The 10,513-nt window shown below is 51.7% G+C and overlaps 1 pseudogene; it reads right to left on the reverse strand.

Moving 5' to 3' along the window:
* Positions 1–3,982: 3,982 nt before the first annotated feature.
* Positions 3,983–4,498, reverse strand: LOC142423302 (proteasome maturation protein pseudogene; annotated as a pseudogene).
* Positions 4,499–10,513: the final 6,015 nt, after the last annotated feature.

The following is a 10,513-nucleotide window of genomic DNA, read 5'->3' on the forward strand; positions in this document are numbered from 1 at the left end:
GGCCTCCAGCTCCTGCTCCCTACAGCTGCTCACAGCAGGCGGCAGAGCTCGGCACCGCCCTCGAGTGATCCTATAATCCTGCTCCCTGCAATGAGAGAGCGATGCTATCACAGGCTTGTTTTTCCCCCTCTTCTCCAAGAGGGGGATTCACTCTCTCTATATAATACACTGGTTGAAAAGGGCGATCTTTCTCCCTGGAAGCGCAGTTATTAATCTCTCCCCAGTACATTTTCATATCCTTCTGGACATTTATTTCCAGGCCGCGATGTTACAGAAGCACGCGGCGGCGCTGTCAGGTTTGATGCGGTGTAACACGCGGCAACATGAAAAGGCGTAATTACCGCGGTGGCCGTCGGAATTGCTAACGAGAGCCTGACATTTTCAAATTGGACCCATTTCTCAGTGATCCAGAAGTGAGCTCCGCAGCTGTGTGGGATGCATGCCAATGAGGGGGCTCCCGCTGGGCCAGAGGCCGGGGTGGGGTGAATGTGTCCTCTGAGCTGAACTCAGCAGAAATGGCCTGAGCGGCAATGGCCATTAGAAGGGGCACGCTTCTGCCTGGGGCATTTTTGATCCTTTCTTATTTAGGGTCGTTGGTTCAACACTTCTTTACTGAAGGCCTACTGTGTGCCGAGGAGCCCTGGTGGTGCAGAGGGCTTCGAGTTACACTGCTGACTGCAGGATCAGCAGTCCGAATCTACCAGTTGCCCCACAGGCGAAAGACACGCCGTTCTGTTTCTGTAAAGATTTGCAGCCTCTGTCCTCGAGGGTGGCTCTGAGCCAGAATCGACTCAGTGGCAGTGGGTTTGTTTTTTTCAGATAACAAGCTGATGGTGGCTAGGGGGTTCCCAGTTGGGCTGCTAACCGCAAGGTTAGTAGTTCGAATCCAAACCCACTACCCATGTGCTTTACCGTAGGTAAGAAAGCTGCCGCGATAGGACTTATAGAGGTGAAGGGCTCCGAGGTGAGGGAACCAATCACGGCTGCCTGGTACTGACCACGGATCAGAATGACCCCGGGGAGCTTAGCTGGTGCAAGTCGAAGGCTCGCCGCTGCCCAACTTGATGTCTGTGATGAACTCCCAGCCCCTAGTGCACAGACAGGAGAATGCAGAGGCAGGAAGAGATACATTTGTCAGGAGAGCTCAAACCTTGTTCATCTGACAGGGTCTCAGGGAATGAGGGAGGCTGAGGAGCCCGGCCAGCTGCTGGTGACACTTGCCTTCAGGAAGTGCTCGGTTTGGTGGCCCGGAGAAGTCAAGGGAAAGATGCTGCAGAGTACCGGGGGCCGGGAGGCACCTGGAGCACGTGCCTCCAGCCACTGCTGCCGGCATACTTGGAGGCTCCTGTGGTGATGGGACCGGTGGATGTGCAGTGGTTCCATCCTGGCCCCGGTGAATTGTTTAGGGGACCTGACTCCCTGGCTTGGTAACTGGCCTCCTGCGTCCTTCCCATGCCCCCCTTCCCAGAACCGGCCATGCAGTGAAACCATCTGTTTGCACGTCTGGGTCCCTAGGCTGTGTACTTGTTGGGAGTGCAACACAGAGTAGGCGTCCAAGAGAGGGTAGCTGAAAGGAGACACCAACCATTTCTCCTTCATGTTCTCTTGTTGGCTCTCACTCGCAGTGGATCAGACGGAGACGTTGGTGTCTTGTGTCACCCTCCCCATCCCTGTCATGCATTGGTCCATCCTGGTGGATACCAGGCCAGTCCGTCTAAGCATGAGTCTCTCTGGTCTTCCCTGATCTCCCACCTCACCAGATAGGATCCTTCTGGATGACTGATGGATCCCAAACAAGGGAGTTGGGCAGTGTTCTGTTGTGATTCATGGCATTTCCCTTGGCTCTTTTTCAGAAGTAGATCATGAAAACTTTCTTCCTAGTCTGTCTAAGTCTGGAAGCTCCACTGAAACCTGTCCGCCATGGTTGACCTCCTTGGTATTTGAAATCCCGGTGGCATCACTTCTAGCACCACACCAACATGTGAGCCCCCACAGTACAACCAACTGGCAGCCGAGTGGTGGAATGTTCTTTCACCAAACCCAACCCACTGCCACCGAGTCTATGTCAACTCAATAACGACCCTCTTTTAGTTCTTCTGAACGAAGCCTTTCTCTCTCTTTCTCTCGTTTCCCTGAGAGTTCTTAATTAAAGATATCATTGTTATTGTTAGGGGCCATCCAGTTGTGCAGACTCATAGTGACCCCATGGACAACAGAATGAGCCACTGCCTGACTGTGTGCCATCCTCACCATCAGTGCCCATGTGTGAGCCCAGGCAGGCAGTCCCTGTGCCAACCCATCTTATCGAGGGTCTTTCTCTTCTTGTCACTGCCCGACTACTTTAAAGTTCGACTAGCTGCATTGTGGCGGACACAGCTTAGTCTGTACCCCGAGGTACAATGTGGATATCTGGACATTTGGAGTCTCCCCTTACTCCTCTGCGACCCTAGTTCACTGGACACAGGCGCCAGTTCACTGGACACCACCGACACACATCTGCTCCTCATTTCTACTTTCGGGCTGTGCTAAACAGTTCTGGGACTTGGCATGCAGTGGAGTATCTAATGATTTGCAGGGATTTGGACACAAGATCAAAACCATGTTGTCTTGGAGAAACCTATTGCCCATGGGCTTTGTAAAATTTGGCCCTTTTTTTTTTTGCTGCAAAGAATTCAGAGCCAGCTCTTCTGCCCTTAGATGATGCATGCTGGGGAAACACTGACTTGGCCAGTCACCGGCGCAGCAGAAGGATTTTCCGAGTCCCAGCCTACGGGGGTGGGGATGGGGTGGGGGCTGCGAGGCTCAGTGAGCTAAGATGTGGGCAGGAATACAGCCCATCACCAACAGAGCTGCCATGGAGTGCCGATCCAGGCAGGGCTGTTCTGGGTGCTTTAATGTAAGTAATTCTCCGTTGTCAAGCCAGCTGTGTGTGCCCAGCTCTATTCACCAAGTTCGTCTCAGCTCTCCCACAACACTGCCCATTGATAATGGCTGAGTGTACCATTCCTTGCAAGTCACCCTGCTGCAGGGTGGGGTGACACAGTCACGGTGGGAGCCCAAGTGTGGCTGATGACCAAACCCATGGATCTGCTCATGAGGCTGAGCCGTACCCTGAGTTCTACCAGGGGCGAGTCCCTCCCAACAGGCAGTCCTCTGGGGTGGGGGCAGTGCAGAGGGGCTGGTTCAGGGGAGCTGGGAGCTGGAGAGCTACAGAGGGACCTGGGGAATAGGTGAGGAGAATGAGGTGGTTGTAAAGCAAGCTCTGGCAAATTCCAAAGACTAGATGAATTCCTAAGGAAGAAATTCTTTTTCTGCATGGGCCTCACCAGGACCATCACTAGAAATAATGGGCTGTCTGTAGTGGGGTGCTGGGGGATAACTTAACAGCTGGTCCCTGTATGCCTTCAGCTTAAGGTGTTAGGTGAAGACAGTTATAGTGGCAATCACTCACGGGCTTGTCAGTACTCCCCATGGGCCAAAGATAAGCTAAGTGGGTTTGTTCTATTAGAACCACCTCCCTCAATTCCTTCCATTTACCTCTTTTCCTTTCTCTGCCCCTTCTTTCCATCCATCCATCCATCCATCCATCCATCCATCCATCTTCACATTCACCTATCTATCCACTACCCATCCAGCCACCCATCCATTCACCCACCATCCATCCATCCATCCACCCATCCATCCATCCATCCATCCATCCACCATCCATTCATTTATCCATTCATCCATCTTCCAATTCACCCATCTATCCACTACTTATCCGTCCATCCATCCATCCATCCATCCATCCATCCATCCATCCACTTATCATGGCTTGTTACAGAAATACTCATGTTTAACTAAAGTGACCAGATTTAAACATTGGTAATACGGGACACCAGCAGGACACCACTGATAAAACTCATATCCTGGCAAAATAGCTACATGGCAGCCTAAAACCACATACTCTAGCTTGTCATGCATTCTTTCACAAAATTGGAACTTTTTTTTTTTTTTCACCGCGTGAGGACTTTTAATGCCGCAGGACGCCGACCTGTCACAGCAGCCCTAGCTTGTGCTCCACCATGCAGTGCGGCTCGCCCATCATCTCGCTCTGCGCAGGGTCGTTGAGGATGTCTTCAAAGGCCAGGGTCTCATCGCTGCCCCTCAGGATGTCCAGTGAGAGGTTGGAGCTGGGCAGAAAGGGAAGGTGCTGGACCTGCTGCACCGCCTTGAACTCCATCTGCAGTTTGAGGGGTGCAAACAAGTCCTGGATGTTCCTCAGGGTGGAGAAGTTCATCTTGTCCTGGTTGAGCTGGAAATTTTTTTCTGATAATTCAAGAGGATGGCTGGGCAAAAGCTCATTTTTCACACAAGAAAAGCCTTTCCGCAGCAGGTCATGACTCTCGAAGGGCCTGCTGGCCGAGAGTTCAGTAACCGGGATGCTCTTTCACCTGAGACCCGAGTCCTCTGGCGTTCATCTTGAACCTGCTCAGCGCGCCGCTCTCAGCCTAGTCACCTTTCGCCGGCCTGGCCCTTTTTTTTTTTTTTCTTCAAAAATTGGAACTTTTAAAAAACGTTGCCGGATGCAGGACAAATTGTTAAAAATCGTGACTGCCCCACCAAAGGCAGGACGTCTGGTCACCTTAGTTCAACACAGAAACAGACCTTACTGAGGCCATGTTTTCCCAAGGTTGACTTTGGCTCATTTTCAAAGCCTCCTAGTAGACTTCATGAATTTGAGCCTCCATTTCCTCATCTGTTAAAGAGTAGTGTTGGAGCAGATGACCCAATGGAGCTCAAATTTCCTATGAGCCTCTGAGTCCCGGGATCTAGGAAGCCTCCTGAATGGTGACCCTTCAAGGAAATCCCCGGGGTCCTTTCCTGACCATGAGCCTGCCTTGCAGCCTCAGACCGTGCCACCCCCAAGCGACCTGTGTGGCGATGATTTGTGGGGGCAGAGTCGAGGGCAGCAAACCCTGGGCGCACTCCAACATCTGTATGTTTTCACTGCGGGGAGACTGATCTGCTCCAGCTGGCCCCTGCAGACCATGTTTAGCTGCGCTGGAAAGTGCGACGCCGTCTGTTTCATCGCTGAGCCCTCTGCGAGACAGCCGAACACATGCTAACTGCTGTAGCCGAAATCCCAGTGGACCCCACTAAAGGGGCCAGAACTCCAAATGATCCTTCCTTAGATGAAGGCCTTTTATTCCCCAGAGGCATTGCCCTCACTTCAAAGAAACGTCTGCCTTGGCTCTTGGCAGGCTGGGCTCTGATCAGGTTCCCAGGTGGCAGGGCGACTGGCTTATGGGGTAGAACAGTTCTTTGGGTCAATGTCTGTGGTCCTCTAGCTGACTGGAACTCCAACCTCATGGAACCGGGACTGTGTGAGGCCAAGCTCCTGGAGAAGCAGAAACGGTGGTGCTTGTCCATTTGTGTCAGTAGAACGAGATTTCTGTCAAGTTCAGAAGAGGGCAAGTCCAGTTCAGTTCAAGTCCATGGGTCAGGTGTCAGCAGAAGGCTTCTCGCGACTCCTGTAGCTGCAGGGGCTGACCAACAGGAAGCAGGAAGCTGAAACAGGAAGCCCGCAGGCTGGTACATGTCCGAGCTGAATGAATCCGAGACCGGACGAGTGACTCCAAGCTCAGCAGCCCGCTGATGGCTCCGGGGATCGGCAGCGCTATAGTAGGAGGTCGGCAAAGCAGATGCAGGATCCAGATTCATCAGGAGAAGGGAGCTAGCTTTCACACAGTCTAGACCAGGGCTCAGCAAACTTGATGGAAGAACCAATCTTGTCCCTCACAACAATTTAAAAATTATTTGAGAGCCATAAATATACATTTTACAAAGTCACCATGATCTGAATAATACTCTTTAAATGCAACGAGGACGGTTTTATCTTTCTTCTCAATTTCACTCCAGAGCCAGATGTACGTACTGAAAGAGCCGCAAAGGGCTCTTGAGCTGGTCTGTGTCGAGAGGAGGCTACACCCTGAATGACCCCTCCTTCGATGATATCAAAGCCATGACCTGATTACAGAGGTCTATTCTCCCCACAACTGTTTGGCTCCTTCCCAGAATATCCCCTCAGGGAGCTGACCACGTTATGTAAGACCCTATCATGGGTGAATCCTGGCCCACTCACGTTGACATCAAGCCAGGGAATCAGCCACCATTCTTTGACGCAAATCATTAGGCTTCTGAGGGCTCTTTGGGCAGCGCCTCTTACCTGACAAAGTTCCTTCTGGGGTTCTAGTCTGCATTCCTCTCCAAGGCTCTATTTCACAGAGCCACCGGGCAGAGGAGAGAGTGCCTGGCCAGAAAGCACTCAGAGCTGGTTGCTTTCTGGATGAGAGATCTTGCATAAGTCATTTGTCTCCTGAGGGCATCCATTTCCTCATTTGAAATTTAGGAATTTGGTGTTCATTAAACAGGTTGTTTTCAATTTTCTCAGAGAAGAGGGCTGGTGGGAGCAGAGGGGACCAAGCTGGAATTTTCTAGAAAAAGGTGCCACCTGGAGAAATACAGCAGTGGTTGGTGTGGGACACCAGGCCCCATATGTTTCTATCTCTACCGCTTCCTCTTTCTGCCTCTGTCTGTCTATCTATCTGTCTATCTATCTATCTATCTATCTATCTATCTATCTATCTATCTATCTATCTAATCTATCATCATCATCTCTATGTGTGCGTGTCAAAAACCGAATTGCATTGGGCAAATCTGCTGCACAAGACCTCTTTATAGTATTGAAAAGCAAGGATGTTACTTTGAGAACTAAAGGTGCGTCTTAGACGTAGTGTTTCCAGGCATACGCACGTGAAAGCTGGACATCAAATATGGAAGGTTGTAGAAGAATCTGTGCATTTGCATGGCGGTGCTGGAGAAGAAATTGCAAGGACCATGAACTGCTAAAAGGATAGACCAATCTGCCTCGGAAGAAATCGGACCAGAGTGCTCCTTAGAGACAAAGATGGTGAGACGTTGTCTTACATATTTTGGACGTGTTGTCAGGAGAGAGCAGTCCCTGGAGAAGGACACCATGTTTGGTCAAGTGGAGGGCCAGGGATTGGTCGTCATGGCTGCACCAATGGCCTCAAGCAGAGGAAGAATTGTGAGGTTGGCACAGACAGGGCCGGGCAGCATTTCCTTCTGTTGGACTGAAGGTCGCTGTGGGTCGGAAACGACTCACTAACATCTGACAACATGGCGCGTGTATATGTGTGTGAGTTAGAAATCAACTTCAGTGAGGCTCCATTTCCATCCAATAAGACACCCCTTCAAAAACATACATTATTAGCAAGCGTTTTAATGTGTGAAACACCCAACCAAAACCAGAAAACAAACCCCTGCCAGGCGGAGCCGATTCCAACGGAAAGAGAACAGACAGAACAGGGCAAGACCACCCTCTGAGTTTCTGAGGAGGGACACGTGAGCAGAGCAGACAGCCTCATCTTTCTCCTGAGCAGTGGCTCGAAGGTCACACTGGCGACCTTGCCGTTGGCGGCTCAGTGAGTCGCCCACGATGCCACCAGAGCTCCTTGACCACAGTCAAGTCAGGCCATTTCCAGTTTCCTCAAACGCTCCCCCTACTGCTCCCTTGGCTCCAGGCAATGGCTAGATTGGAAACGGTCCTGGGTTTGAAATGGCGATGAGGGTTTCTTCAACCTCTTGTATTTCGTGGGCTTGGAGTCGGACAGACCGTGTACAGTCCTTTGTGTGTTTTCTTGGTCTTGAGACAGCTTCACCCTGCGGAGGGCACGGGCGGACTGCCAGCCCTTAGCTGTGGGTGGGCAGGAGACCCCCAAAGGCTGGAGGTTCCAATACACCCCAGGGTACCTCGGAAGAAAGGCCTGGTGAGCTCCTACGGTAAAAAGTCAGTCATTGACTCGATAGCCACTGGTTTACTGGTTTGTGTTTGTTGTCCCCTAGGTCTTGCTGCTGCGACGGGCCGGGACTTCTGCTTGTGATTTCATAGAGCAGAAAGCCAGGCAGCAGGCACACGGCCTCTGCGAGTGTGCCTGCCTTCTTCTTAGAATGGACGCAGTCTGAACGGTCGTTGGCTTCCATCAACCTACTGGTTGATCTCTGTGGCTCCTCACGACGCCCAGGACACAGAAAAGTGTCTTGTGGTGGCAAATGTCACTCCCATCACACCAAGGCCCGACACCACGGGATTTGCGTGGCTCTGGTTTTCCCGTTTATTAAAAAGAGCATGAAATGATTTGATTGATGGGTGGCAGGCTGGAGAGGAGGCGGGAACATGTTCTGAAAATCAGCCAGGGTGCAAACTCTCCTTGTTCTCCAATGTGCTCACAATGCATGGAGGGATTTCCTTGGGGTGGGGTGGGGGCCCCCAAATGTAGATGGTACCTGAATGGTGAGTAAAGATAAAAATCAGTGCTCCGAAATAAACAGCAACATCGTTCTCACGGGCTATAAGCCAGATCAGATGGAGGGTTGAATGTGGGGGACCTGGGCCACCAGGCAGGGTGGTGGGGGGACGAGAAAGGTAATGGGTCTCCAGTCTCCTTGACCGGTGGGTGGGCGCTCTCTGCTCAGGTGCTGAGGGTAGTGGGGGCTCCTTTGGGTCATACTGTTCCTCCCCCAGGAGGAGAGTGGGGATCCGAGAAGGCGTGAGATCACACAGGGGATGGCAGTCCCTTGGGGAATTGGACAGCCTCAGCAATGAGGACGCGCCAGATCCCCCCCTCCGACTCAGCTTCCTGACCTTGCAGACATTCAGTCAGGCCTTAGGGTGGTCTGGTGAGAATTTCAGGCCTCTCAAAGTCTTGTCTTTATAGGTATCCAAACCAGAGCCTCAAAGACACCATGGTGGTATGTTTCTGCAGAAGACACCGTGGCTGTACAGCTCACTGGAAAACTCTATGAGCATATAGTCCATCAGAAGACACCACGATCAGGTTTCATCAGAGAACACCATGAGCCGATGTTTCTACAGAAGACGCCACGGCTGCAGCAAATTCCTGAACCCAAAGATGAGAGGACCAGCACTGGGGTGGGGCTGGGGGAGCCGCTGGGTGCTAGAGATGGAGTATTCCTGCAGCCTAGAGGAGTGGGGCTCTTGGGACACCTTTAACCTTCACCTCAGAGGACGCAGGACTGTGGTGATTCTCGTTAAAGAAATAACTGGTTAACACGTGGCACATAAAAGCCAGCGGCCACGGAGCCGATGCTGCTCACAGTGACCCACATGTGAAGCTGCGCTCCACGTAAGGGTTTTAGTGGTCAGTCTTTCAGAAGTAGATTGCCGGGCCTTTCCTCTGAGGGACCTCTGGGTCAGTTGTTCTCCACCTTCTTCATGCTGCGACCCTTTCATACCGTTCCTCATGTGGTGGTGACCCCCAACCATAACATTATTTTCATTGCTACTTCATCACTGTCATTATGCTACTGTTGTGAATCGGGCGACCCCTGTGCAAGGGTCGTTGGATCCCCAAAGGGGTTGTGACCCACAGGTTGAGAACCGCTGTTCTGGGTGAACTTGCACCTTCCCCCTTTCAGTTAGCAGAGGAGAGCATGAACTGCATCTCCTCGTGAATTGGCCTGACACACAGCCCGAGGCACCAGTCAGCCGGCCAGGTACCCACCCACCCAACCAAAGAGGCAAAGACTGCCTGTTGAGTCGATCCCAGCCCACGTTTACAGAGCGGAACCGCTCCGGCTGGCTTTCTGGGCTCGCCACTCCATGGAAGTCGAGGGCCAAGACTTTCTTCTGTGGAGCCCTGGGGCGGGTTCGATGGATGAACTTCCAGTTACTAGGAGTTGGTTAGTCGTCGCCAAGCACAAACTGCCACTTAGGGACCTCGACACAGCCACCAAGAGAAAGTCGAATTGGAGTGGATTCTGGCTCATGGTCACCCGTCCTGACAGACCAGAGCTGCGCCGTGGGGTTTCCAAGGTGGTTCATCCTGATGGGCCCAAAGAACCCCCTATTAGGCGCTTAAAGTATTTCCTGAATGAACAACCAAATAAATGAGTCTAGGAACTCGTGGATCTAGGAATTTAGAATTCTCACATTCTGATAGAGGAGACTGGTGGCCTAGTGGTTATGTGTTGGGCTGGTAACTGCAAGATGGGGAGTTCAAAACCACCAGCTGCTCCCTGGGGGAGAGAGAGGGCTTTCTATTCCCGTAAAGGGTTACAGTCTCTGAAACACACAAGCAGTTCTGCCCTGTCCTGTAGGGGCGCTATGAACTGGAATTGACTCGATAGCAGTGAGTTTTGAGTGACACCAAACCAAGGCTCTTGAGTTAATGTTTAATAATAAAGTTTAATTATGGAGAAAATGCCACGCATAAGCATGCTTCATCCACATGCAAACATATGTTGTTTCCCCCCCATTCTTTCCTTCCTGATAGAAGCTGGGATGCCAATGGTCAGAGCTGTGGACACTTGGTTACCCCCTCTTCCCCGCCCCCATGGTATCCTTCCTATGAACTCAAGACTCAGCAGAATACCCTGCCCACTGAGCTCTCCTGCCTCAGGTCGTTTCCAACTGACAAGAGGGTGTGGG

Source organism: Tenrec ecaudatus, chromosome 12 (genome assembly GCF_050624435.1).
Source record: "Tenrec ecaudatus isolate mTenEca1 chromosome 12, mTenEca1.hap1, whole genome shotgun sequence".
Taxonomy (NCBI): domain Eukaryota; kingdom Metazoa; phylum Chordata; class Mammalia; order Afrosoricida; family Tenrecidae; genus Tenrec; species Tenrec ecaudatus.